At 46.1% G+C, this 25,968-nt stretch overlaps 1 protein-coding gene across 1 annotated transcript in view; it reads left to right on the plus strand.

Moving 5' to 3' along the window:
• Positions 1–284: 284 nt before the first annotated feature.
• TINAGL1 (tubulointerstitial nephritis antigen-like 1) overlaps positions 285–25,968 on the plus strand; it is a 36,036-nt gene continuing 10,352 nt past the window's right edge. The window contains exons 1-2 of the mRNA XM_010836890.1: positions 285–435; positions 25,549–25,722. The gene's annotated coding sequence lies outside the window, so the exon portion shown is untranslated. The remainder of the gene's footprint in view (positions 436–25,548; positions 25,723–25,968) is intronic.

Genomic DNA, 25,968 nt, shown 5'->3' on the forward strand with positions numbered 1-25,968 from the left:
ACTAGCGTGTGAGATGAGTGCAATTGTGCGGTAGTTTGAGCATTCTTTGGCATTGCCTTTCTTTGAGAAGCGGGTTAGGAGGGATTAAAATGGAGAGTTCCCTTTTGGAAAAGTAACGTATGAGAAGCCGATTCAACTTCCAGATATAAGCATCAGGTTTCAGGGCAGAGGTCGGGAGGGCAGATATGACTGTCCATGAGGTGTGGTCCACACTGGTTGGACTTTCCACCCCTAGGGCTTGCCAGCTCAGCCAGGAAGTAAATATGCAGAGAGATGACACAAGTCCTGGGAACTGAGAGGAGAAACGTTCCCGGATGGCAGCCCTCAGCTCTGTGCCCAGGACTCCCCAGAGTGGGTGAGGTGAGGGCTGAGAACGACATCGGAGAGACGGAGGTCATCGCTGATCTTCACCAGCGGATTTTAACGCCTAGGAAGGTTGGTGGAAGTGGGGTCCAGAGAGGATGGGGTGTGGGCACCTCTTCCAGGAAGTTAGTTGTGCTGTAAGAGGAGCAGGAAATGGGAGGGTTGCTGGAAGAGGTGCCTGTAGGTCAAGGAAGGTTTAAGATGAGAGATATTACAGCTTCTTTGTAGGCTCACAGGGATGACTGACAGAAGGCAAGATAATTAAGACGCAGAAAGAGAGGCGACAGTGGCAAAGCAACATCCTTGGGTGGATGGGAGGGATTAGTGTCCTGTGCTCTGGGGCAGGGTGGGGGAACTGAGGCGGGGTGCGCCTAGATGGGAACTGCTTCAGTGCCTCCACAGGGACAGGCAGGTCACTGGGAGAACATGGAACTCTACTGGTGGTTTCTTTCTTAGCGGAATAAGAAGCAAGAACATGGTGGGAGCAAGGAGGCAGGAGAGGGTCCTGGTGTTCTCAGGAGAGGGGCGGAGTGGAAAAGGAACAAAAGTGTGGAAGGATGAATGGACCTGTGAAATGGGTGGCAGTGCCAGTGCAGGTGCCCACTCGAGGTTTGTGGGGGTCCATGTAGAGGCCCGCCGTGCAGTGTGTTTTGTCTTCAGCACATGGGCACCTGCTCTGTGGGTGCAGAATGAGTGGGGGTCATTGGGAAGGAAGAGAGCTAGGCAGGTGGAGACAGCTTAGAGAATGAGGTGCTCCTGGTGGGGGCAGGGGGGTCTCTGCAGGTCCAGGCTCCACCTGCAGTCTTCAAAGCCTTTTCCTGAGCCCACATGCTGCCTTCCACAGCCTTTACCTGCTGGAGACTCATAATGACCCAGTGAGCAAATAATACCCCCTCTTTAGAGAAGTGAACCCTGGGGCCACCTAGCTGGTAAATGACAGAACTGGGATTTGACCTCAAAAGCAGTTCAGTGTTTTTCCTTTAGGGCCACAGGGATGAGCACACTATGTTTAAGAAAGTCTTGCTTCTCAAATATGTATATACATATATGCTTCTCAAAGATACACACATACGTATATATACGTATTATATATATGTATTATATATATAACAAGCTTGGCTGTTGGGAGATTAAATTTCAGGTGTTCTGAGCGCCGAGTGGCCCAGGCTTTGTTGTGATTCAGCCATAGTGATTTGCTTCCACCCACTGGCCACAGTCAGTGTTGCATCTGACCAGAAACCTACAAGGCGTTTGCTCAGCTAAGGATTCGGTTTATGGGAATAACAATGCCTTTTAGAGGAGTTCCCTTCCCTCTTTGACAAACGAGGAGAGAGAAGTCCGAAGAGGTGGCTTTAAAAAGCTGTCTGAACCTGCCTGCTCCATGGAGTCAATAAGTATTCACTGAACACCTCCTCTGTGCCAGGCACTGTTTTAGATTCTGGGAATTGAGCAGACATCATTGCTCTTGTAGACCTGACATCCATGGAGGGTGGAGGTGAGGAAGGGGGAGGACAGGAAGCAACCAAATAAATAAACCAGTGCTAGACTCTGGAGGATGGTGAGAAGGAATTAAAGGACAGTGACTGGAGAGGGTGGTGGGAGGTGACGTTTGAAGAGAGACCTGATGACTGGGGTGGTTCGGGAAAGATGCTGCAGGAAGAAGGAACAGCTCTACAAAGGCTCGGAGGCTGTGAAAGGTGTGGGCGGTCCAGAACAGGCGGAGCCCACCAACGCCCCAGCCCACAGCTATCTGTGTAGAAAGTCTAGAGGTCATAGCAGGACTTTCTAGCAGGGAGGTGCATGCCATTGACCTTCTCTCAGCCAGTTCACAGCCTTGATCAACACCCATCCAACTCACACAGCTGTCCCCTCCCTCCTGGAAACTCTCTCCTCTCTTGGGTTGTATGATACTAATCGCTGGTGGTAGGAAAAGCTATGAATATTCTCCTGTGGAAATCAAAGCTTAGCAAACATACAGAAGTTTCTGGTTTGAAGGAACCCACTGACATGTCAGACTTCCCTGACTTCCCTGACTTCCCTGACTTCCCTGGTGGCTCAAAGGGTAAAGCATCTGCCTCCAATGCGGGAAACCTGGGTTCAATCTCTGAGTTGGGAAGATCTCCTGGAGAAGGAAATGGCCACCCACTCCAATATTCTTGCCTGGAAAATCCCATGGATGGAGGAGCCTGGTAGGCTACAGTCCATGGGGTTGCAAAGAGTCGGACATGACTGAACGACTTCACGTTCACTGACATGTTAAAAGTTAGAGCAGGGAATATTGACACTCAGAGTCAAAGGTCAAGATCAACATTTCTGGGATCTGGAACAGGAGCACGTGGGAGAGAATTGGAGATGTCATCAGTTTCGCGAGTAGCTTTTGCCATGTTATAAATATGTGTTTGTGGACCTGTCTGCTGCTAATCTGTGAGCCATTTTTGCAAATAAAATGAATATTTATGTTTTTATATATATTATATGAGTAAGCTTTATTCAAATCCTATGATTAGTGTTCCAAGAAATAATAAGTTTTGGAAGCAAAGTGAAGTGAAAGTCATTCAGTCGTGTCCGACTCTTTGCGACCCCATGGACTATAAAGTCCATGGAATTCTCCAGGCCAGAGTACTGGAGTGGGTAGCCTATCTCTTCTCCAGCAGATCTTCCCAACCCAGGAATCAAACTGGGGTCTCCTGAATTGCAAGCTGATTCTTTACCTACTGAGCTATCTGGGAACAAGTCCCTAATTTGATAATTTCGCCATGTTACTCTGCTGCTAAGTCGCTTCAGTCGTGTCCGACTCTGTGCGACCCCATAGATGGAAGCCCACCAGGCTCCCCCGTCCCCGGGATTCTCAAGGCAAGAACACTGGAATGGGTTGCCATTTCCTTCTCCAATGCATGAGAGTGAAAAGTGAAAGTGAAGTTGCTCAGTCATGTCCGACTCTTAGCGACCCCATGGACTGTAGCCCACCAGGCTCCTCCATCCATGGGATTTTCCATGGAAGAGTACTGGAGTCTGGTGTACGGGGTGCCATTACATGTTACTCTAATACTACCCAGTTATGGGGTTACAAAGAGTCGGACATGAGTGACTGACTGAACTGAACTGAACCCAATTATGTCAGCTGGTATTTTCCAGTGTTTGAATATTTGCTCTAGGCTATAGTTCTTTGTAAAGCAAAATAGTGCATCCTTAAAAAGAGGAAAGTTATAGGAAGCAACATGTACCTAATACCCAACATGAGGCAAGACACTCAGTTCAACCAACATAAGTGCAAATGAAATCAGTTCTTCCATACCAGAAATATTTATCATAAAAACAAAGATCAAGGGCAATTAATATTGCATTTTAAATTTTCAAGACTCTTCTATTTTTTTTGTCTTTTATTTATTTTTACTTATTTATTTAAGTATAGAGTATTTACAATGTTCTGGTGTACAGCAAAATGATTCAGTTGTACATATATATATTATTTTTCATTATATTATATTGAATACAGTTCCCTGTGCTATGCAGTAGGACCTTATTGTTTATCTATTTATAATTTTTTTAAATTAATTTACTTACTTTATTGGGGGCTAATTATAATACTGTGATGGTTTTTGCCATAAATCAACATAAACATTTGTGATATCACTCAATTTTTAAAATGACCTTTATTTGGCATTTATGTTGGGTTAATGTTTCCCCCTTTTTAATGTTTTTTTAAATGATCAAGTATCTATATGTGGTAGAGGTCATTGTTACATGTTTTTGAATATAGTAGTCTCCCTTATCCAAGGCGGTGATAGGTTAGAAGACCCCCAGTGGATGCCTGAAACTACAGAGCGTACTGTGGTTTTCCGTATACATACATACCTACGCTAAAGTTTATTTTATAAAATAAGGGCAATAGATTAACACCAACTAAATAAAACAATTATAATTACATACTGTAATGAAAGTTATGTGAATGTGGTCTCTCTCTTTCTCAAAACATCTTATTGCTCAAATTTAATGCCTTTTCCATCTTAACTTTCCTTGCACCATGGCCGTAACTTTTGCACTCGGAGGCAAGACAGCAATACTAGCATGAATTTCTTTTTCCTTCCTCACCATTTCATGAAGAGAAAATTTGTTCTTACTATAGATCTTAGCAGCCTCCACATTTTTTCTATAAGTTTAGAACTTAAAGGAAGCACTTGATGGCTTCTGTTTGGTATATCTGAATTGCCAGCATCACTACTCTTGGGCTTTGTGGCCCTTATTAAATAAAATAAAGGTTATCTGAACACAAACACCCAGATACCAAGATCATCAGTCTGGTAACTGATGGCTACTGAATGACTCACAGGCAGATTATGCTGACAGAGGGATGATTCATGTCTCTGTTGGGATGGAGTTGGATGGCTAGAGATTTCATCACACTTCTCAGACTGGCACTCAATTTAAAACATAAAACATTGGACTCCCTGGTGGCCCAGTGCTTAGGAGTCTATGCTGCCAATACGGGGGACATGGGTTTGATCCTGGCCAGGGAACTAAGGTCTTACATGCCATGTGGTGAAGCCAAAAATTAATGAAATACATAAATGCATGTAATAGTTTAGAAACTTACGAACTGTTTCTGATATTTCCCATTTAATATTTTCGGACCATGGTTGACTACGGGTAACTGAGACTGTGGAAAGCAAAACCGTAGATAAGGGAGGAGGGGGATTACTATATACCATCCTGTCATACACTGGCTCATAATAATAATAAACCATGCATCTGCAATCATGATTTTTTAAACAGAAAACCTCTGAATTTTTACTTTTGGCTGCTATGCCGGGCTTGTGGGAATCTTAGTTCTTTGGCCAGGGGTTGAACCCAAACCCTCAGCCCTCAGCAGTGAAGGCACAATGTCCTAACCACTGCACTGCCAGGGATTTTCCTGAAATGTTTAGTATAACAATCTCTCAAGAAAATTTTCACTATTTTTTATTACGGTCAATCATTATTCTTCCAAAACACATGAAGTGTTGAGGAAAATACAGAACAATGTATGACTCCTGGAATTCCTGAGAATTACCTGGGGTTCTAGAAAAAGTCAGTTTCATTCCAATCCCAAAGAAGGACAGTGTCAAAGAATAGTCAAACTACCACACAACTGCAATCATTCCATGCTAGCAAAGTAATACTCAAAATTCTCCAAGCCAGGTTTCAGCAGTACATGAACCGAGAACTTCCAGATGTTCAAGCTGGATTCAGAAAAGGCAAAGGAACCAGGAACCAAATTGTCAACATCTGTTAAATCATAGAAATAGCAAGAGAATTCCAGAAAAAATGTCTACTTCTGCTTCACTGACTACTCTAAAGCCTTTGACTGTGGATCACAACAAGCTGTGGAAAATTCTTAAAGAGATGGGAATACCAGATCACCTTAGATACCACACCTTCTGAGAGATCTGTATGCAGGTCAAGAAGAAACAGAACCAGACATGGAACAACAAAATAGTTCAAAATTGGGAACCATATACATCAAGGCTGTATATTGTCGCCCTGCTTATTTAACTTATATGCAGAGTACATCATGTGAAATGCCAGGCTGGATGAATTACAAGCTGGAATCAAGACTGCCAGGAGAACTATCAACAGCCTCAGATATGCAGATGATACCATCCTCATAGCAGAAAGCAAAGAGGAACCTCTTGATGAGCCTCTTGATGAAAGTGATAGAGGAGAATGAAAAAGCTGGCTTAAAACTCAACATTCAAAAAACTAAGATAATAGCATCTGATCCTATCACTTCATGGCAAATAGATGGGGAAAAAATGGAAACAGTGGCAGATTTAATTTTCTTGGGCTCCCAAATCACTGCAGATGGTGACTGCAGCCATGAAGTTAGAAGACGTTTGCTCCTTGGAAGAAAAGCTATGACAAAGCTAGACAGCAGAGATTAAAAAGCAGAGACATCACTTTGCCAACAAAGGTCCGCATAGTCAAAGCTATGGTTTTTCCAGTAGTCATGTATGTGAGAGTTGGACCATAAAGAAAGCTGAGTGCCAAAGAATTGATGCTTTTGAACTGTGGTGCTGGAGAAGACTCTTGAGAGACTCTTGGGCAGCAAGGAGATCCAACCAGTCAATCCTAAAGAAGATCAGTCCTGAATATCCATTGGAAGATGTTGAAGCTGAAACTCCAATGCTTTGGCCACCTGATGTGAAGAGCTGGTTCATTGGAAAAGATCCTGATGCTGGGAAAGATTGAAGATGGAGGAGAAGGGGAGAACAGAGGATGAGATGGTTGGATGGCATCACCAACTGGGTGGACATGAATTTGAGCAAGCTCTGGGAGTTGGTGATGGACAGGGAGGCCTGGTGTCCTGCAGTTCATGGGGTCTCAAAGAGTGGGACACAACTGAGTGACTGAACTGAAGAATTTGGAAATGCTTTTTGAAGTTCTGCCTCTGTAACATTTCTCAACTCTACATCCAGTCCCATCTCCAAAGGCCATTGCTCTGATTGCCAGAACTTTGCCATCACTTCTGACCTTGGGAGTCAGACTCCAGACTCCTCCAGCCCATACTCCATGTGGCGGAGGGATCTTTCTAAAGCAAAAACTCAGCCTGTTCTGCTGTGAAATCTGTCCCTGGCTCCCCAGTTCCTTCACCAATGTTCCTTAAAATGCATCTTGGAATGATGGTTACGTAAAAACATCTGAAGCTTTCTAATAGGTGGTGGTTTAGGAAGCTTCATTCAGAGATTCAGAATCTCTGGGAGCTGAAGCCTAAAAACCTGCACCCACATCTCTGAATGATTTTCTTAAACCTTTTTTTTAATGGCAAAATACAACACGAATACAAAAAAACCACATAAAACAAATGTACAGATTAATGAACCATAATTAGGCAAACTCCTGTATGACTACCACACCTGTCTGAAGGCAAAATTTTGCCCCCCCACCCCAGAACTCTCCACACATCTCCTCCTTATCACTTCCCATCTCCACCCCCAGCAGCCTTTCACTTTGCCTGGTTTTTATTTTAATGTGTCATTAATTTTTTTAATCCTTGGTTCTCTTTCCATCTTTTTTCTTCTTGCGATTCATTTACTAATGAAACCAGATTATTTGTCTTATAGAGTTTCCCGCTATCATTGCTAATTACATCTCCATGGTGGAGGTAGCACATTCCTCTTTTCTTGGAATTTCCTGTTAATTGGTCATTGGATCCAGAAACTAATCAGATTTGCATTTCTATTTCTGACAAGGCTGCTTTTACAGGTGATGTGTGTTCATCATCAGGGGCTCATGACTATGTTTCTCTCATCTTGTACATTTCCCACCCTAGATCTGAAATCAGCCCCGATATCTTGGGTAACTATTAATAGTTGGGATTTTCTAAGAAGCTATTAAGCAGTCTTCTGAAGTGGTGAACTTACTTATACTCTCCTCAGCAATGTATGAAAGTCCTAGTTGCTCTGAATCCTCAGCAGGATTTAGTATGTTGATCTTATTTTAGCTCTTCAAGTGGTATAAAATGTTGTTTCATTGTGGTTTCAATTTGGAGTTTCCTAACAATCAGTGATGTTGAACACATTTTCATGTGCTCTTTGGCCATTGGTATATCTTCTTTCATGAAATGTGTTCTGCATATATATCCTATGTCTCAACTGAATCAAACTGGTGAACAACATTGAATCATCTGTACCATTGCTGATTTTTTTTTTTTTGATTGAGCTTCTGAAAAAAGTATTTTGAAATCTCCAGCTGTGGTTGTATGTTTGTCTAGTTCTCTTTTAGTCTCAACAATTTTTATGTGCTTTTCTAACTAATTAATTTGGCTGCACCAGGTCTTAGATACAGCATTTGGGATCTCTGATCTTCGTTGCGGCATGCAGAATCTTCTAGTTGCAGCCTGGGGGATCTAGTTCCCCGACCAGGGATAGAATCCAGGCCCCCTGCATTCGGAGCTCAGAGTCTTAGCCACTGGACTACCAGGGAAGTCTCTGCTTTATATATTTTTAACCTGTGTTATTTGGTACACACAAATTTAGAATTGTTATATCTTCCTATTGAATTGGACTTTTAAAAATAATTTTCTTTATTTATCTATTTACTTATGGCTGTGCTGGGTCTTTGCTGCTGCTCATGCAGGCTTTCTTCTAGCTGCAGCTAGTGGGGGCTACTCCTTAGCTGCAGTGCACAGGCTTCTCATTGCAGTGGCTTTTGTTGCGGAGCACAGGCTCTAGGAAGTGTGGGCTTCAGCAGCTGCAGCACATGGACTCAGTAGCTGCAGCTCCAGAGCACAGGCTGAATAGCTGTGGTGTATTGGCAGGCGAATTCTTTACCACTGAACCACCAGGGAAGCCTCTAACTGGACTTTTATTGTTATAAAACATCTGTCTTTATCTCTAGTAATACCTTTTGTCTTAAGCTTATTTTACCTGGTATTAATATAGTGACACTACTTTTTTAAAAAGTAGTGTTTGAGTGGTATATCTTTTTTGACCCTCTTGTTTCTGTGTTTTTATATTTTAAAAGTGTCTCTTATAAATGAAACACAATTGGGCTTTTAAAAAACCCACTCTAGTGTTACGTGTCTTTTAGTCAGTTTGTTTTAACCCTGTATATTTAATGTAATTACTGATATAGTTGGATTTATAATTTAAGCAACCATTTGGATATAGTTGGATTATATTTGGATATAGTTGGATTTATAATTTAAGCAACCATTTGCTGTTCATTTTCTATCTCATCTGTTCCTTGTTCATGTACTCACCCACTATTTTCTTCTTTTGGATAATCATCTAGCTTTTATTATTTCATGCTTTTCCTTTATTAGGTTCTAGCTACACAGTTTTACAAAATCCTTGCAGCGGTTACTTTAGAGATTTAAATATGCGTCTTTGACATATTATTATATATCTTAGTTCAAGCTACTGTAACAAAATACCATAAAGCGATGGACATAAACAATAGAAATGTATTACTCACAGTTCGGGTGGCTGGAAAGTCCAGGGTCAGGACCCCAGATGATTAGGGTCTGGTGAGAGTCCTTTTCCTGGTTTGCACATGGCAGTCTTCCTGCTTTGTCTTAACATGGCAGAGAGAGGAAGCAAGCTCTCTTACCCTCTTCTCAAAAGGGCACTAATCCCACGAGGACTCTATCCTCATAACCCAACTACTTCCTAAAGGCCACATCTCCAAATACCATCACTTTGGAGATTAAAGTTTCATTGTATGAATGGGAGGAGGTGGGGAGGGAGAGACACAAACATTCAGCCCATATCACAATATTGCAGGCTCATTGGAGTATTAAATTAATATATTTACCGCTGTTTTAACAATACAAGAAACTTAGAACAGCTCAGCTCCTTTAACTCCCTTCCAGCTTTTGTGCTATGTTGTATATTTTGCTTCTGTAAACACTACAAGCCCTCCAAGACATTTCTATCACTGTTTCGTCAATTTCTGAATGTTTACCCACACATTTCTCCTTGCCAGTGCTCTGCATTACTTTCTGAAGGTCTGCTCTTTCATCTGGAGTCATTGTACTTCAGCCTGAAATTTTTCTTTTAATATTTCTTGTGGTACAATTTGGTCAGCAGCACATTTTGTCAACTTTTTTTTTGTACAAATGTCTTTGGTTCCTGTTAATTCTTAAAAAAAAAAAAATTATCCCTCCTTGGTATAGAATTCTAGATTAGCAGTGTTGGTTTTATTATTATTATTCCATTTCTGACCTTTTAAAATGTCATTCCATTTTCTTTTAGATTTATAGTTTCTGTTGAAATGTAGGCACCAGTCTTATTGTTGGGCTTTAAAGATAGTGTCTTATATTTAGCTGCTTTTGCGATGTTTCTTTGTCACAGTTTTCAGCTGTTGAACACGTCTAAGTGTGGCTTTCTTTAGTGAAAGAAAGGGTTTTACTAAGCTTCTTGGATTTGTGGGTTGATATCTTTCAACAGTTTTGGAAAAATAATAAGTCATTTGAAGTATCTTCAAATATTGCTTCTGTCCCAAATCTCTTTTCTTCTGTTCTGGGATTCTAATTATATAAATGTTAGAATTTGTTATGCTGTGTTCCTGTTTTTTTTTTTTTTTTTTCTGTTTCAGCTTGGATGTTTTCTATTGAATTGTTTTCAAGTTTTCTAATCTTGTCTTTTATCCTTATGCTATACTCTTTTTTGTTGTTGTTAAATATATCAAATAAATTCTTAACTTCATGTGTTGTATATCTGTTTTAGAATATTTAGTTTTTAAAAATACATTCTACTTCTCTATTGACAATCTTTATTGTATATCCACTTTTTCAATCTTTTTTTCTTCATGTTATCTAGCATATTATCAAAGTTATTTTAAAGTTTTTGTTTATTAACTCTGGTATATGGATCATTGTGGTTCTGACACTATTTTCTATTTTTTCTCTTGACTACCAATCATATTTTCCTGCCTCTGTATATCTAGTAATCTCCAATAGATGATATTGTTCAAATTGTAACTTATCCCAATATGATATTATCCCATTATGATAAGTGTGTAGTAGCATCTTATTGTGGTCTTAATTTGCATTTAAAAATTATGTGTAAGGATGAGCACTTTTTCATATTATCAATGATTTGGTTTTCCTCTTTTGTGGAATGCCTGTTCAATTTATTATTTATTGTTTGTACAGTGGTCCCCTCTATTCCTAATAGCACGTCTTTTTTTTTTTTTTTTTAATTGAAGTACAGTTGATTTACAATGTGTTCGTTTCAGGTGTATAGCACAATGATTCAGATGTGTTCTTTTATATTCAGATATATTCTTTTTTTCAGATTCTTATGCCTTATAGGTTATTTAAAACATTGAGTATAGTTCCCTGTGCTGTACAGTAGATCCTTCTTGGTTATCTATTTTATATACAATAGTGCACGCATGCTCGGTTGCTCAGCTGTGTCTGACTCTTTGCAACCCCACGGACTGTAGCTCCTCTGTCCATGGAGTTGTCCAGGCAAGAACACTGGAGTAGGTTGCCATTTCCTACTCCAGGAGATCTTCCCAGCCCGAGGATCAAGCTCATGTCTATCGCATCTGTATGTCAGTAGGTCTGTTTCTATTTTATAAATGAGTTCATTTGCATTTTTTAGATTTCATGATATCGTATGTATTTGTCTTTCTCTGCCCCACTTAATATGGTAATCTCCGGGTCCATCTGTGTTGCTGCACATGGCATTACTTCACTCTTTTTTTGTGGCTGAGTAATATTCCATTGTATATATGTACCACATCTTCTTCATCCATTCATCTGTCGATGGGCATTTTGGTTGCCTCCATGTCTTGGCTATTTTAAGTAGTGCTTCAATGAACAACAGGATGCATGTATCTTTTCAAATTATAGTTTTCTCTGGGTATATGCCCAGGAGTGGAAATGGAGGATCATATGGCAACTCTTAGGCTTCCCTTGTGGCTCAGCTGGTAAAGGATCCTCCTGCAATGCAGGAGACCCCAGTTCGATTCCTGGGTCAGGAAGATCCACTGGAGAAGGGATAGTTACTCACACCAGTATTCTTGAACTTCCCTTGTGGCTCAGCTGGTAAAGACTCTGCCTGCAATGTGGGAGACCTGGGTTTGATCCCTAGGTTGGGAAGATCCCCTGGAGAATGGAAAAGCTACCCATTCCAGTATTCTGGCCTGGAGAATTCCATGGACTGTATAGACCATGGGGTCACAAAGAGTTGAACATGACTGAGCAACTTTCACGGCAACTCTATTTTTAGTTTTTTAAGGAACTTCCATACTGTTTTCCATAATGACTGTACCAATTTACATTCCCACCAATAGTGTAGGCGAGTTCTTTTCTCTCCACACCTTCCCCAGCATTTATTATTTATAGATTTTAAAAATAATTTTATTTACTTTTTTAAAAATTTTTGGCTGTGCTGCATCTTCGTTGCTGCACGGGCTTTTCTCTAGTTGTGGTGAGCGAGGGCTACTCTAGTTGCGGTCCATGGGCAGCTCATTGTGATGGCTTCTCTTGTTGTGGAGCCTGGGATCTAGGTCTTGTGGGCTTCCATAGCTGTGGCTCCCGGGCTCTAGAGCACAGGCTCAGTAGTTGTGGAACACAGGCTTAGTTGCTCTGTGACATGTGGGATCCTTCTGGACCAGGAATTGAACCTGTGTCTCCTGCATTGGAAAGCATACTCTTCACAATTTAGCTACCAGGGAAGCCCATTATTTGTAGACTTTCTAATGAAAGCCATTCTGACTGATGTGAAGTGATACCTCATTGTAGTTTTGATTTGCGTTTCTCTAATAATTAGCGATGTTGGGCATCTTTCATGTTCCTGTTAGCCACCTGTATGTCTTCTTTGGAGAAATGTCTGTTTATATATTCTGCCCTTTTTTTTTTTTTTTTTTGATTGGGTTGTTTGTTTGTTTGTTTGTTTTGATATTGAGTAGTATCCTAATAGTACTTCTTGCCTTAAAGCCCACACACTGTCTGGTGTTAATCTGCATAGGTATTTGGTTAGTAGACCTGCACCCAGAGGGGACTTCCACTTCCCTAAACTGACCTGGAAATTGTACTGTCTTTATTGTTTTACTGTTTATCCTTGGAGAAGGCAATAGCAACCCACTCCAATGGTACTCTTGCCTGGAAAATCCCATGGACGGAGGAGCCTGGTAGGCTGCAGTCCATGGGGTCGCTAAGAGTCAGACATGACTGAGTGACTTCCCTTTCACTTTTCACTTTCGTGCATTGGAGAAGGAAATGGCAACCCACTCCAGTGTTCTTGCCTTGAAAATCCCAGGGATGGGGGAGCCTGGTGGGCTGCCACCTATGGGGTTGCACAGAGTCGGACACGACTGAAGTGACTTAGCAGCAGCTAGAGGTTATAATCTACACACTTAACTCCTTCAAGTCTAGATTTAATCAACCCTCCCTCCAAAGAAGATCTTCACTTGCTTTTTCGGGGGGCTGGAATCACAGTCTGGGGATACCTCAATCTATGTTCAAGACTTGATCATCCAACACATATAAGCTGGGGCTGCAAGTCCACACTAGGGCTGACTTCCTTCTAGGAGCGTGGCTTTGGGGATTCCCAGCTTGTTGTGGGGAAGGTTTTCTATATGATCTTTCACTATGTACTCTAACTTTATTTGTGCCCCTGGTCCAAGACAGTCAGCAAAACAACAGCCCAGAGTGGCCAGAATCGGGAAAAAAGACTTTCCTGTTTGGTTTCTCTGTCAAAATTTTTGTTTTCCCTTCAGTGTTTTTTCTGGTAACTCTGTAACCCTCTGGTTACACTAATTTACCAGCATTCTTCATTGTTTCCAAGGGGTGAGTTGATCTGAGTGACTTAGCCTGATATGACCATAAAAGGGAATTCTGCCAGGCCCCAGACTCCATTTGACAGAGATGGAAACTGCGGGTCAGTGGGGTAGGGCCACTTTCCTGGGATCTTACAACCAGTTAGAAGTGGAGCCAGCCTGCAGACTTATACCAAGTCTGGTAATCTCTCCACCCACGACCTAGCAGTACTCTCTTGGATACTTGGTTTCTCTGTATGTAATGAAGAAGTCAGACCAGATGATCTCTGAGAGCCTACTGGACTCAGGACAGAATCCCATAGTTTTTCAATCCTCTGAGACCCACTCAGCCGGCTCTGCACCCTCAGTTAGTGAATTGGCTCAGCGTAGATCTGACACCTGAGGCTAGGCACGGAGAGTTCCCAGATCAGCCACAAGGGGGCAGTTGTGTGCAGAGAGCGCTCAGGTTCTGAGATGACATCATGGCCAAGGGTTTCTTTTTGGAGGTCTTTGCTTCTCACTATCAAAAGGGAAAATGATTTTGCCTGGGATCCAAAGCCCTGTGTCCCTTCTGCTTCGTTTCATTTGACAAACTGTGGCTGGTGCACAGAGATAAGTCATCCCCTGCCTCTACCCTGGAGGACTTCATGGTTCACTAAATCATCCTCTCCAGGCTAGATTTCAGGCTGATTTTTCCACCTCCCTGTTTGGCTCCTGCTGTTCTCCTTCCCCCAATACTACCATTTCTCCTCATTTTTAATGCTCAACTCAGATGCCAGCTCTTCCCTGGATTCTCCTAAACACTCCCACCAGAATCCCCCTCTCCCTGCCCTAAGCCCATAGCCTTGGTTCTGTATCTTGAATTCTGGTCTGGCCGTGTGCTCATCTCACTTCTCAGACAGGGCAGGGGCTGCCTCAACTCTGGGCCCCCTGTGCCAGCCCAGGACACAGGCGCGCTGGAGGGAGGAAGGTGGAGGGTCTGCTGGCTGAGACTTCTGGCAGAGCTGAAGGGGATCGGAGCCCAGCACCTAGAGGGCTCCACTGGCAGCTCAAGTCTCTACCCAGACCCCAAGCCTTTCAGGATCCAGCTAGGTGCTCACCACTGAGAAAATGACAAGAAAAGCTTCCAGTTCCATGAACCAGTGGATACATTATGAAACCATAAAAACGGCAGAAGAAAACATAGAAGGGTTTCTGATTAACTTTGGAGTTTGAAAGACCTTTATATGACGCAAAACCAGAAGCCATTAGCAAATAAGAAACGTAAATGACTTTTAAGCTTTTGAAGAAATCCTCAACCTTATTCATGCGAAGTCTACCAGAGATTAAAAATACACCGAGATTCCATTTTCACCCATCAGATTGGCAGAAATCCCCAAGTTTGATATCATTGTTTAGGTGACACTGTGGAAAAGCAGGCACACTCATCATTGCTGGGGGAGGGGACATCCCTTGGGGGACAAGATGGCATTATCTATCCAACTTTGCCAATACCCTGGTGTTAGACTGGATTCTAAGGTGATCCTTCTTGGCTTTCAACTTTGTGTGATCCTTTGCATGTGAGCAGAATCTGTAAATATGATGAAAATATGGACTCAATGATTACGTTCCTTTATATGGCAAAAGAGATTTTTCAGGGACTTTCCTGGCATCCAGTGGTTAAGACTTTGCCTTCCAGTGCAGGGGGGTGGGTTCAGGGAGCCAAGCTCCCACATGCCTGATTACCCAAAAACCAAAACATAAAACAGAAGCAATATTGTAGCAAATTCAATAAAGACTTTTAAAAATATGGTCCACATTTTAAAAATTCTTTAAAAAAATAAATATAGATTTTTTTAAAACAGAGATTTTGCAGATGTAAGGTCCCAAGTCAGTGGAGGGGGCTCAGGATGGAATCAAGGTATTGGTAAGGCTTAGCTCTCATTTGGAGCCTCAGGGGGCAAATCAACTTTCTTGCTCACTCCTGTCATTGGCAGAACTTTCTTCCTAGGGGGCTGGACCTGATCAGCTGAACCTGTTAAGTGCAGAAAGTTTTCTCCAGCTGGTCTCAGAAGCAGAAGTCCGAGATTTGAAGCAGGAGAAGGATGAACTGTACCATTCAGAGAAAGTCACGTGGCAGAGTATGTAGGTGTCCTCTAGGAGCTGAGGAGCGCCCTCAGCTGTTTGCCGGTGAGAAACCAGAGACCACAAGGAAGCAAGTTCTGCCAATGACTGGGGTGAGCGTGGAAGCGGGTCTGCCCCCTGAGGCTCCAAATAAGAACTAAGCCTTGCCAACACCTTGACTCCATCCTGAGCAGGAGACCCAGCTACATGATGCAGGACTGCCCTACAGATACTCAGGGTGTTATTTTAAGCTGCTGAGTTTGTGATACTTTGGTATGCAGCCACAGAAAATGAATACAGTACCTTCAACCTAGCCATCCACTGCTGGGAATTAATTCTGCAAATATACTTGTACATATATTGAACAAAGTATGTACATGATTATTTATTGCAGCATTACTGTAATACCAAGAAAGAGAGAAATTAGAAAGGACTCAAATTGATTAAATGGATTATTTCAATCTACAGTTGAGTATCAGACAGTGATAAAAAGAAAAGTGGAGCTATACTGGCTGATTAAAATTAAAATTAAAATCTCCCAGCATATGTAGTTTGTTATGTTTTATGCAGAAAGGGTGTTATGAACATATATTCATTGTTGTAGGTGCATAAAGTAACTGTGCTGGAGTAGGAAATGGCAACCCCACTCCAGTATTCTTGCCTGGAGAATCCCATGGACGGAGGAGCCTGGCCAGCTATGTTCCATGGGGTCGCAGAGTTGGACACGACTGAAGTGACTTAACACAGCACAACAAAGTAACTCTGCAAGAAAACCTCAGATACTAATAAAAAGTAGTGACTTGTAGGGGTGGGGACGAGGAATCAGAACAGGGCAAATGAGGCACTTGTGTCCAAGGGAGACTTTTGTTAGTGATAGAACATTTGTTTATTTTAAATTTATTTATTTATTTCTATTTGGCCGTACTGAGCAGCACGTGGGATCTGAGGTCCCCAACCAGGGATCAAATTGCTGCCCACCTCACATCGGAAGTGTGAAGTACTAACCACTGGACCACCAGGGAAGTCCCCAGGCGAGACTTTTTACTGTATGCTTTTTATACACATTTTTGGAACCATGAGGATGTATTAATGAAAAATCAAATAAAACTAATTGCTTTAAAATGAGCCAGAGAGGGAATTACCTGGCTGTCCAGTGGTTAGAACTCTACACTCTCACTGCAGAGGGCCCAGCCTCAGTCCCTGATCAGGGAATTAAGATCCCACAAGCTGGACAGTGTGGCCAAATAAATAAATAAAATGAGTCAGTAGGGTGCTACCCTCCCCCCAGCTTCTTTGTGGGCCTGAGCCTGCTCCCTTGCTTTGCCCCCAAAAGTTGATTCTGGGGCATGTCCTCCACAACACCCTTGACCTCTGACATAGGGTCCTCCTTCTCCCTTCTGCCCTAGGGGAACTAGAGACAGGGATTCAAATAGCTGTGTCTGAGCAAGTCATGTTTCTGGGATTCAGTTTTCCCATCTGTAAAATGGGGATGATCATACCTCAGAGGGCTGTTGGAGGATTACATAAAATAAACCACGTCAAGTGACCCCCACCCCCCACCCCGCACTCCTGCCCCTTAGAAGGTGCTCTTGGCAGTCGTGCTGGCTGGAAAGGGCATTCCTTGCAGAAGGAGTTTATCGAGCACATAGTGAGTAGACCTGATCACTCACCGTGTAGCTGTGGCTCAATTCCTCCGTCTAGTCTCCATATCTTCAGTTGCAAGTGGGAAGTTTGGACTGAATGCATCCTCTCTCTCTTTTGCATGAGTTTAGGGACCTCAGTCACTATGGAGGGTTCTCTCTCACTTCAGATACGGGTTGGTAAGTCCCAGACAGAGTGGCGACTTGTTCAAGGTCACAGAGCATATGTCAGAGGCAGAACCAGGACTGGGACCGAAGGCCCCTGACTCCCACCCGCACCCTTGAGCTCTCTCTGCCCCAGCCCATCTGTGTCCGAGCAGCCATGTCATCCCATGGAGCCTTCTTGGGGTCTCTCCTTATCTCCTCTGCTTGTTACTACAGAAGGGCTGCTGCTCACCCAGCCTTGAGTTTCGAGGCTCCAGCTCCCCAGATCCCCTATCCAGGAGTCTCCCCAACATCTGCCCCCTCCAGCAGGAGACAGTGACAAGCAAGACAGAGCACCCCTGGGGTGGCGCGGAGCCAGCGAAGGCCCCTGTGACCACAGAGTGAGGAACCACAAAGGCCTTGAATCTTTGATCTCTCACCTGGAACTCTCTTCTTCCCCAGGGTCTCCCGCCCTCATCCTGCGGCTCACTAGGCCTTGAGGGAGTTACCTCCCCTTCCTGAGCCAGGGAGAGAGCGGCCTTGGGTTCTGACAACCTTCTAGATCCCCGTGGACTCTGACTATACTTCTTGTCCTGGAGTTTCCCTAGGGATCCGGGGGCAAGCTATCCTGTCTTTTGTCTAAATAGCATGAGGTTGCTTCCTAACATCTGAGGCTTGGCCTCTGAGAAGTCACGTGAGTGTTTCTTTCAGCACATGTTGGTCATGCTTCTGACAGGGAACTGTGTCTTGGTGTCTCTCAGACAGTCTCTGCCTGAGCATCAATCACTCTCATGCGTGGGGCTGTTTGTCACCGTCTAAGCTGACGCAGAGAACAGAGACCCCCTCACGTAGGCAAACACGTGTGCAGATTTCAGACCACTCTAATCCGGTTTGACTCCTTTCATCTAGTTTTCCTATGGCTTGACCCATGAGGCTGGAGCAGGTTTACTGTAGTTTCAGCTAGTTTTAGCTGGTTTGACTCACTTTACATCGGCATAAGCGTGTTTGCATCTATTTGTCTGTTCTGAGCTCATCTGTGGCTGTTTTGATTTGGGTTATCATAATAATAGCAGACACTCTTCTCACACTTGTGATACGTCAGCACGGTCGATTAAAAGGGCTTTACATGAAGTCGTAATTCTCACAACTACTGCGCAGGTGGGGACTGTCATTAGAGTTCTTCTTTCTTTTTCTGGAACACATTTGCTTCTTTATTTTTATTTTTGCTGCACTGGGTCTTCGTTGCTGCCTGCAGGCTTTTTCTCCAGTTGTAGCACCCAGGCTCTCTAGTTGCGGTGTGTGGGCTTAGTTGCCCCGAGGCATGTTCCCAAACCAGGGATCAAACTCACGCCCCCTGCATTGAAGGGGAATTCTTAACCTCTGGTTCACCAGGAAAGTCCCCAGCGTCCTCATGTCACGCGTGGAGAAACTGAGGCACAGAGAACTTCAGAAACCTGCCCCAGGTTTCCAGCTCACTGAGAGGCAGATCCAGGATTTGAACCTACTCCATCTGGCCGCCGAGTCTGTGCTCTGAACCTTGACGTTACGCTCTATCACTGCCGATGAGCGTTTGAGCCATTTCTTGATAAACGTCGATGCCATCTGAGCCAGTTTGTTCTGCTTTTGCCAACACAAGCTGCTTGGTGCTGGCTCCATCTGCAAACAGCCCTGAATTTGGCACGTTCAGGTTGACACACCATCTCAGGCCTCACAGAGCCTAGACCACTGTATTAGTTTCCTAAGGCTGCTGGCACAAACTGCCGCAGATTTGACTGCTTAAAACAGAAATGCAATTTCTCACAGTCTGGAGGCCAGAAGTTCAAAATCAAGGTTTTGGCTGAGCTAGTCTCTCTCTGAAGGCTCAAGGGGAGAATATGCTTCTTGCCTCTTCCAGCTTCTGGATACTTTTGAACTGTGGTGTTGGAGAAGACTCTTGAGAGTCCCTTGGACTGCGAGAAGATCAAACCAGGACATCCTAAAGGAGTATTCATTGGAAGGACTGATGCTGAAGCTGAAACTCCAATACTTTGGCCACCTGATGTGAAGAACTGACTCATTGGATAAGACCCTCATGCTGGGAAAGATTGAAGGCAGGAGGAGAAAGAGACGACAGAGGATGAGATGGTTGGATGGCGTCATCGACTCAATGGGCATGAGTGTGAGCAAGCTCTGGGAGTTAGTGATGGACAGGGAAGCTTGGCGTGCTGCAGTCCATGGGGTCACAAAGAGTCGGACACGACTGAGAGACTGAACTGAACTGAGCTTCTGGGGGCTCCAGGTGTCTCTTGACTTGTGGCCCCATCACTCCAACCTCTGCATCCATGGTCACATTACTTCCTCCTCTTCTTCTGTGTGTTTCTTATAAGGAAATTGTCAGTGGATTTAGCACACCCCAACCCCTCTAGACATTCAGGATTATCTATCTCAAGATCTTTAATTTATCTGAAAAGACTTTTTTCAAGTAAGTTTCCAGCCACAGATTTCAGGGTTTAGGATTTGGGCATATCTTTGTGGGTGGGGGGCTCCATTCAACCCATTACAACCACTAAGGTCACATCACAGTATTTCCCCCTGAGAACCTAGCTCTTAAGAGGGACTCTAACAGATTGGTTTTTAACTCAGCCTTTAGGATTTTACTACTTTCTGCTGAGGAATTAAAAGGTAAAAGTATTCAATGTGCTTGCAGCCACAGAAGAACCTCTTGTACTTTTCAAGACTTTCTTGTTGCTCTTCCTGGCTGGGAAGATCAGGAATTCCTGGAAACACCAAGCAAGGTGTGGGAATGTTTCCGTAAATAGGCACCGGAAGACACAACCTGCTTTCTAAGATGTTTGCTGGTGATAACACCAAGTTTACTGTTCCCCAGGGAGCTCTCTTTAGTGAAAGTAATGCTGAATTGAAGGAGGGCAGATGATTAGCGGACGAGGGGGAGCAGTTAGCCCCAAATATCTCTGCACTCCTGGCCCAGAGTTGAAAGAAGCTTGTCATTTAGATAGAGAGAGAGGTGACGAAATGGTGTCCTTACTCAGCAGGAAGCAGCACTCAGGGCCCTTTGTACTCAACTGACCCCAAGAGCCAATTCACAGAAATATTACAGAAAAGGGAAAGCTGTTTCTCTTTTCTGCATTTCCCCACTTGCACCCACAAGTGATGACTATGAACACCACCGGATGTGAGAGTCAGCTTAGTCCTTAGACCATTTTGGCCTCTGCAGAAGCTTCAGGGATTGGGCTCAAGGTTCTGCTCTGCCCCTACCAGCTGAGTGACCTTGGGCAAGCCAGAAAGGCTTTCTGAGTCTTGATTTTCCCATCTGCCTGTTGATTTAATAGGATTACCTGGGAAAAGGCCCACGTTTGGCACATGCCGTGTGTGGCAGAACACACACTAGCAAACAGGCTGGCTGGCCGGAGTCATTACAAATTCATGGTCAGCAACTTCGAATGGTCACTCCGCACTGCCGGAAATCCTACTCTATGTGTCTTGTGGGCTTGATTGTGAGAGCTATTTCACATCTAATCCTTAACCGTCCCAGCCTCTTTTCCAGTCTCGCTTTGGCTGCAACTTGCTTGCACCCCTTTGGCAAACCATCAGAGGAGGGTCCCTCGGCTTCGCATGGCTGACTGTACAAACCCACCTCTTCTTCTGCCTCTCAGATGACTGTCCCTGCTCCTAAGTTCTGTCCTCTTGGGCTCCGGGTGTCCTCTCTCTTACTTTAGCAAGGACTCTGATCCTGGGTAATCCCCTCTCTCTGGAACACCAGTTCCTCCCCAATTCCTTGCCATCAGCACAGAGACACGGTATTATAATCTCCATATTTGGACAGAACTCTCCCTTCACCCTCCCTATCTTCTTCCAGCCAAAGCCCCATTTCTTGACTTCCCTTTGCAGTAAAACATTCTAAAAAGTTGCCAGTGGTGGTTCTCTTCGGTTCATTTACTCCTATTTGCTGTTCCACTCCTGCCAGTCGGCTTTCACTGAGATTGCTCCATCAAGGTCGCCCTGGCGTCCTTGCTGTGGACACGTCTCTGTCCTCAGCTTACTCAACCTTCCAGGGGAGCTCCCCCTCGGCTTCCTCACCTTGGCCCTCCTCTTCCTCCCCGACAGCTTCTGCTCAGTCCACTGCACTCTCTCCTCTCCTCTGCCCAGCTTCTGCCTAGGAGTATCCTTGGACTCTGTCTTCCTCCCACTTTTCCAGTCTGAGCTGGAAACCAGCCTAAGTCACGCAGTCTCTGTGGGTCCAAGCCGTCCCCCAGCCTGCCCAGACTCCCAGGATGGGAACAGTAGAGAAACTGCCCACCAGGCTAGGAACCCAGAAGTTCTTCTCAGTTCCTCCTCTCTCACCCATTTCATCTGACCCTCCAGCAAGTTCTGCCACTCCCACCTCCAGAAGAGGTCTCCAACACGCCCTCTTCTCAGGATCTCCACAGCCACCAACCTCATTCAAGCCTTAGCATCTCTAGCCTGGGCCACACCGTCGCCTCCTCCTTGGCCCCCCTGATTCCACTCTTACCTTGTACTCATCTCTTCTCTAAAGAGCAGGCGGAGTGGGGTTTTGCGTGCGTGAATCAGATTATTTCACTGCCCCGTTGAGATCTCTTTAGTGCTCAGAAGACAATTCAAGCTCCCTACTGCAGCCTGAGGGTCCTAGGTGATTGGCCGTGCACACCACCTCCCAGCCTCATCTTGTTCCTCTGCCCCGGTCTTCACTATAGCATGGCCACCCTGGGCTTCCTTCTGTGTCCCAAACAGACTCACTTGTGCCAGCTTCAGGACTGCTGCTCATGCTGATATGGCTTCCTGGAACACCCTCCCCTGGGTTCCAGGAGTAGCTGCCTCCTTCTCATCCTTCAGTCTCAGATCAAATGCCATCTCCTTTCTGACACTCTCAACAATCACAACACTCAAGGTCCCATGTCATGGGCACAGTTTCATAGACCTTTACATGGTAGAATGAATATGTGTGTGTGTGTGTGTGTGTGTGTCTGCGTGTTTGCTTGTTTGTCTCTTTTCCCATTAACTTGAAGACATTGCAACAGTAGAACATTTGGTTCAATCCTGAACACTCAGCGTCTAGCACAGAGCCTGGCACATAGTAGATACTCAACAAACATTTGTGGAATGAATGAGAACATCAAACAGGAACGCCTTCCTCTGCTTGGCGCCACACACTTCCTTGTGGCCCCGAATCTTATCTCCCACAAGCTTCAGCATGCTGTGACAGCACAACCTTCTGCCACACAGGCTCGTGAACAGTGCTCCAATACCACAGTCCAGCAGGCCTCAAGAAGCCCAGCACATTCAGGACAAGACCCAGCGGGGACCATATTAGGCCTGCCCTGCATCTCAGACACTGCTCCAGGCTCTGGGCCTGCCCAGCTGACCATAGGGGTTCCCAAGGGACCTCCCAGCCCTAGATGCAGTGCCATTTGGGATCCATACAGCTGAGCTCCCAGGCCTCAAGTAGTGGGTCCTCAGCCACAGACCTGGGTTGAGCAGAGCACGATGGGTCGTTGTCTTCCCAGGAGGCCCCGCTCAACCTCCAGAGGAGAATGGCCCCTGCTGAGCACCCTGAGCAGCTGGGGAACCGGAAAGGGGAGGGGGTAGTGCTGGATTCTGGGGAGAGGAAAGGAGGCCCGGGCCTCTGCTCTGCTGTGCGACTTTAGGTGGGTCACTGCCTCTTTTTAGCCTCACCTCCCTTTGCAGAAGGGCTTCCCAGGTGGCATAGTGGTAAAGAATCTGCCTGCCAATGCAGGAGGCACAAGAGATGTAGGTTTGATCCCTAGGTTGGAGTAGGAAATGGCAACCCACCCCAGTATTCTTGCCTGCAAAATCCCATGGACAGAGGAGCCTAGTGGGCTTTAAGTTTCATGGGGTCACAAAAGAGTGGAACATGAGTGAGCATGCATACACACACACACCCTTTGTAGAAAGAAAAGAGCATCTAAGAGCCTCTAGGGAGTATCAAGGTACAGATGGGAAACCAAGGCCCCGAGAGGGGCAGGATCTGCCAGGGAAGTGAGGAAGGACAGAATCACTGCGGAGCCCCAGGCCACCTGCCTCCCGGGAGGCCACAGGGCTCAGAGGGCAAAGCTGCTGCCATCTCCTCACCTGTTGCTCTGCCCTAGGCCCTTGGACAAGAATAAAGGCAGAGAGCGAGTCACCAGGAAGGAAAGGAGCTGCGGAAAAGGAAAGTGGGGTTCCAGCCCCTCCCCCAGAGCCCCGCCCTTTTCCTCTCCTCCCTGGCCAAGGAACCAAATGAGTCACAAGATTCCACTGGGCGGCTCGGTGCCAAGCTCGGTGATGACGAGGGACCTTGGAGCCATGCTTTTGGCTCCGGTCTCTTTCCTTGCTCTGCGTTCCTGTCTCCTGTGCATGGGCAGACAGGCAGGCAAGAACAGGCAGACAGCTAAAACCCCTGAACAGACACAAACAGACACCTACCCAGATACACAGACACCTCGTAGACAGGCAGACACTATACACACTGACACACAAGCCAACAAGCACACAAATACAAGCAAACAGTGCACTGACATACGGACAGACCCATGACCACACAGAGGCAACAGCCAGACATGCGGGCACATGACAGATGCGTAACAGAGATACAGGCAGACTCAGACACACTCAAACAGAAACACCTCACAACCCAGATACGCGCATGACACAGACTCACATGGAGGGCCTGCAGGGGGGGATCTGGGGCAAAGGACAGGCCAGATGCCCCTGGGCCAGCCCTCAGCCCCAGAACCACACCGAAATGGATTCATGAAAGTGGATTCTCTGGGCCTGAGCTCTTTGGGGGCTGCTGAAGGCAGCCTCTACCTCCTTCCCAGTACGAGGGGCCCGCTTTGCAGTAAGACAAATGGAGGTTGGACATAGAAAGGGACTTCCCTACAGGGAGGGTGTTGAAACCTGCTAAGTGGGTGACTAAGGATGGCTGGAGGAAAGGAGTGGAGTGTTGGCAGGTAGCAAGCCTGCCTTTTGGCTGTGTGACCTTGGGCAAGTCTGTTCTGAGCCTCAAGGGGCTCATCTGGTTCTGTCCTCCCAGATCCCTGCAAGGAGCAGATGGCCAGCTCCTGTAAGTGTTCACGCCAATGCTGGAGCTCCAGGACCTTACTCCTCTAACCCCCACACCCCTACTCAGGGCAGGATTCCCTTCTTGACTCCCTGCCCAGTACCCCCTGGCAGGGAGTAACTCAGTCAACTCAATCACAGATGCCTGTTGTCCGGGCCCCTCCCCTCCCCCAGGGGCCAGCCAGCTGAGATGCCCCAAGTCTGGAGGAGGGTGGCAGGGAGGTCAGAGCAAGGGCAAAGGGATTTCCCAGTGCTTGCATTTTCCATCCAGGGGCATCTGTGAGGCTCAGGCCCAGGATGGGGGGTGGTCTGTCCAGGTGGTGTCTCTTTCATTCTCCCGCTGTTAAGAGTCCTCTGGCCCCGGGCCCAACCTTTGGAAGACAGGGGATTGCGCAATGGGGAGGTAAAAGGTGATGGCGGGCCTGGCGGGACAGAAGCCCCATTGTTTGGGGCCCAGGCCAGCCTGGGCAAAGGAAGGGTTTAAGCCTGGGGCAGGAAGGAGGGGGGCTCTGCAGGGGGTGCCAGCTGGCAGGGCTCTTGCTTTGGGACCCTGGAGGGGCGCAGGTGCTGAGCAGGATCACCCCCACCCCACCAGGGGGTGGATTTGATAGAAGGGGCTGTGTTGAGTGAGATGTCTGGGCTGATGGGGAGGGCAGACCCAAAGAGGGGTCTTAGGGCAGGGAGGCAGCTCCCCACCTCTCCCCCCGCCCACCACACCCACTCCATCCTCCCCGCAATCCCCCCGGGGAGGATGAGTCTCCCAAGGCATCTGCAGGGTCCTAAACTATCCTCCTCCAGATTCCAGTCATTCCTGGAAACCAAGACGGCTTGGGGAAGCTCCAAGGCTTGGGAGGAGGGGGGCGGTGCCCAGTGAAGAGGGGCGCGCAAGACTTTATTTATTACTGAGGGGTCTCAGGGGGACTTAGTCATTTTTGCCGCCCACACTCTCCGCATCATTTCTCTAACTTAGGTCCCAAACTCGGAACTCCGCCGCCTCCTAATCTCCCTTTGTCGGCGCAAGCCCCTCGGCCCCACCGCGAAGCCCACCGGGCAGTCCTTCCCAGGGTCAGCAGACCACTAAACGTTTCTACCTCGGTTGGAGCTGGTCCCCTAAGGGAACGGCTTCCACCCGAGACCCGGCAAGGTGAGTCGCGTGCTCACGATCCCTTTCCCCAAGTCCCGGCTTCGGGGGTTACGGCGGGGCGATTCCAGGTGCGAACCCGCTGGGGCCCCTCCCTTCCTCCGCCGGCCGGGGCGGCGCGCCCCGCGGGGCGGTACAAAAAGCGATCCCGCCCAGCCCAGCTTTCCTCACTTGACTTTGAGTGTCCCGCGGCGGTCGCGGGGAGCGGGGAGGCGGAGGCGAGAGAGGCAGCGGGGCTCAGCCCACACC

This window comes from Bison bison, unplaced genomic scaffold, assembly GCF_000754665.1.
Source record: "Bison bison bison isolate TAMUID 2011002044 unplaced genomic scaffold, Bison_UMD1.0 scf7180017864068, whole genome shotgun sequence".
In the NCBI taxonomy this organism is placed as follows: domain Eukaryota; kingdom Metazoa; phylum Chordata; class Mammalia; order Artiodactyla; family Bovidae; genus Bison; species Bison bison.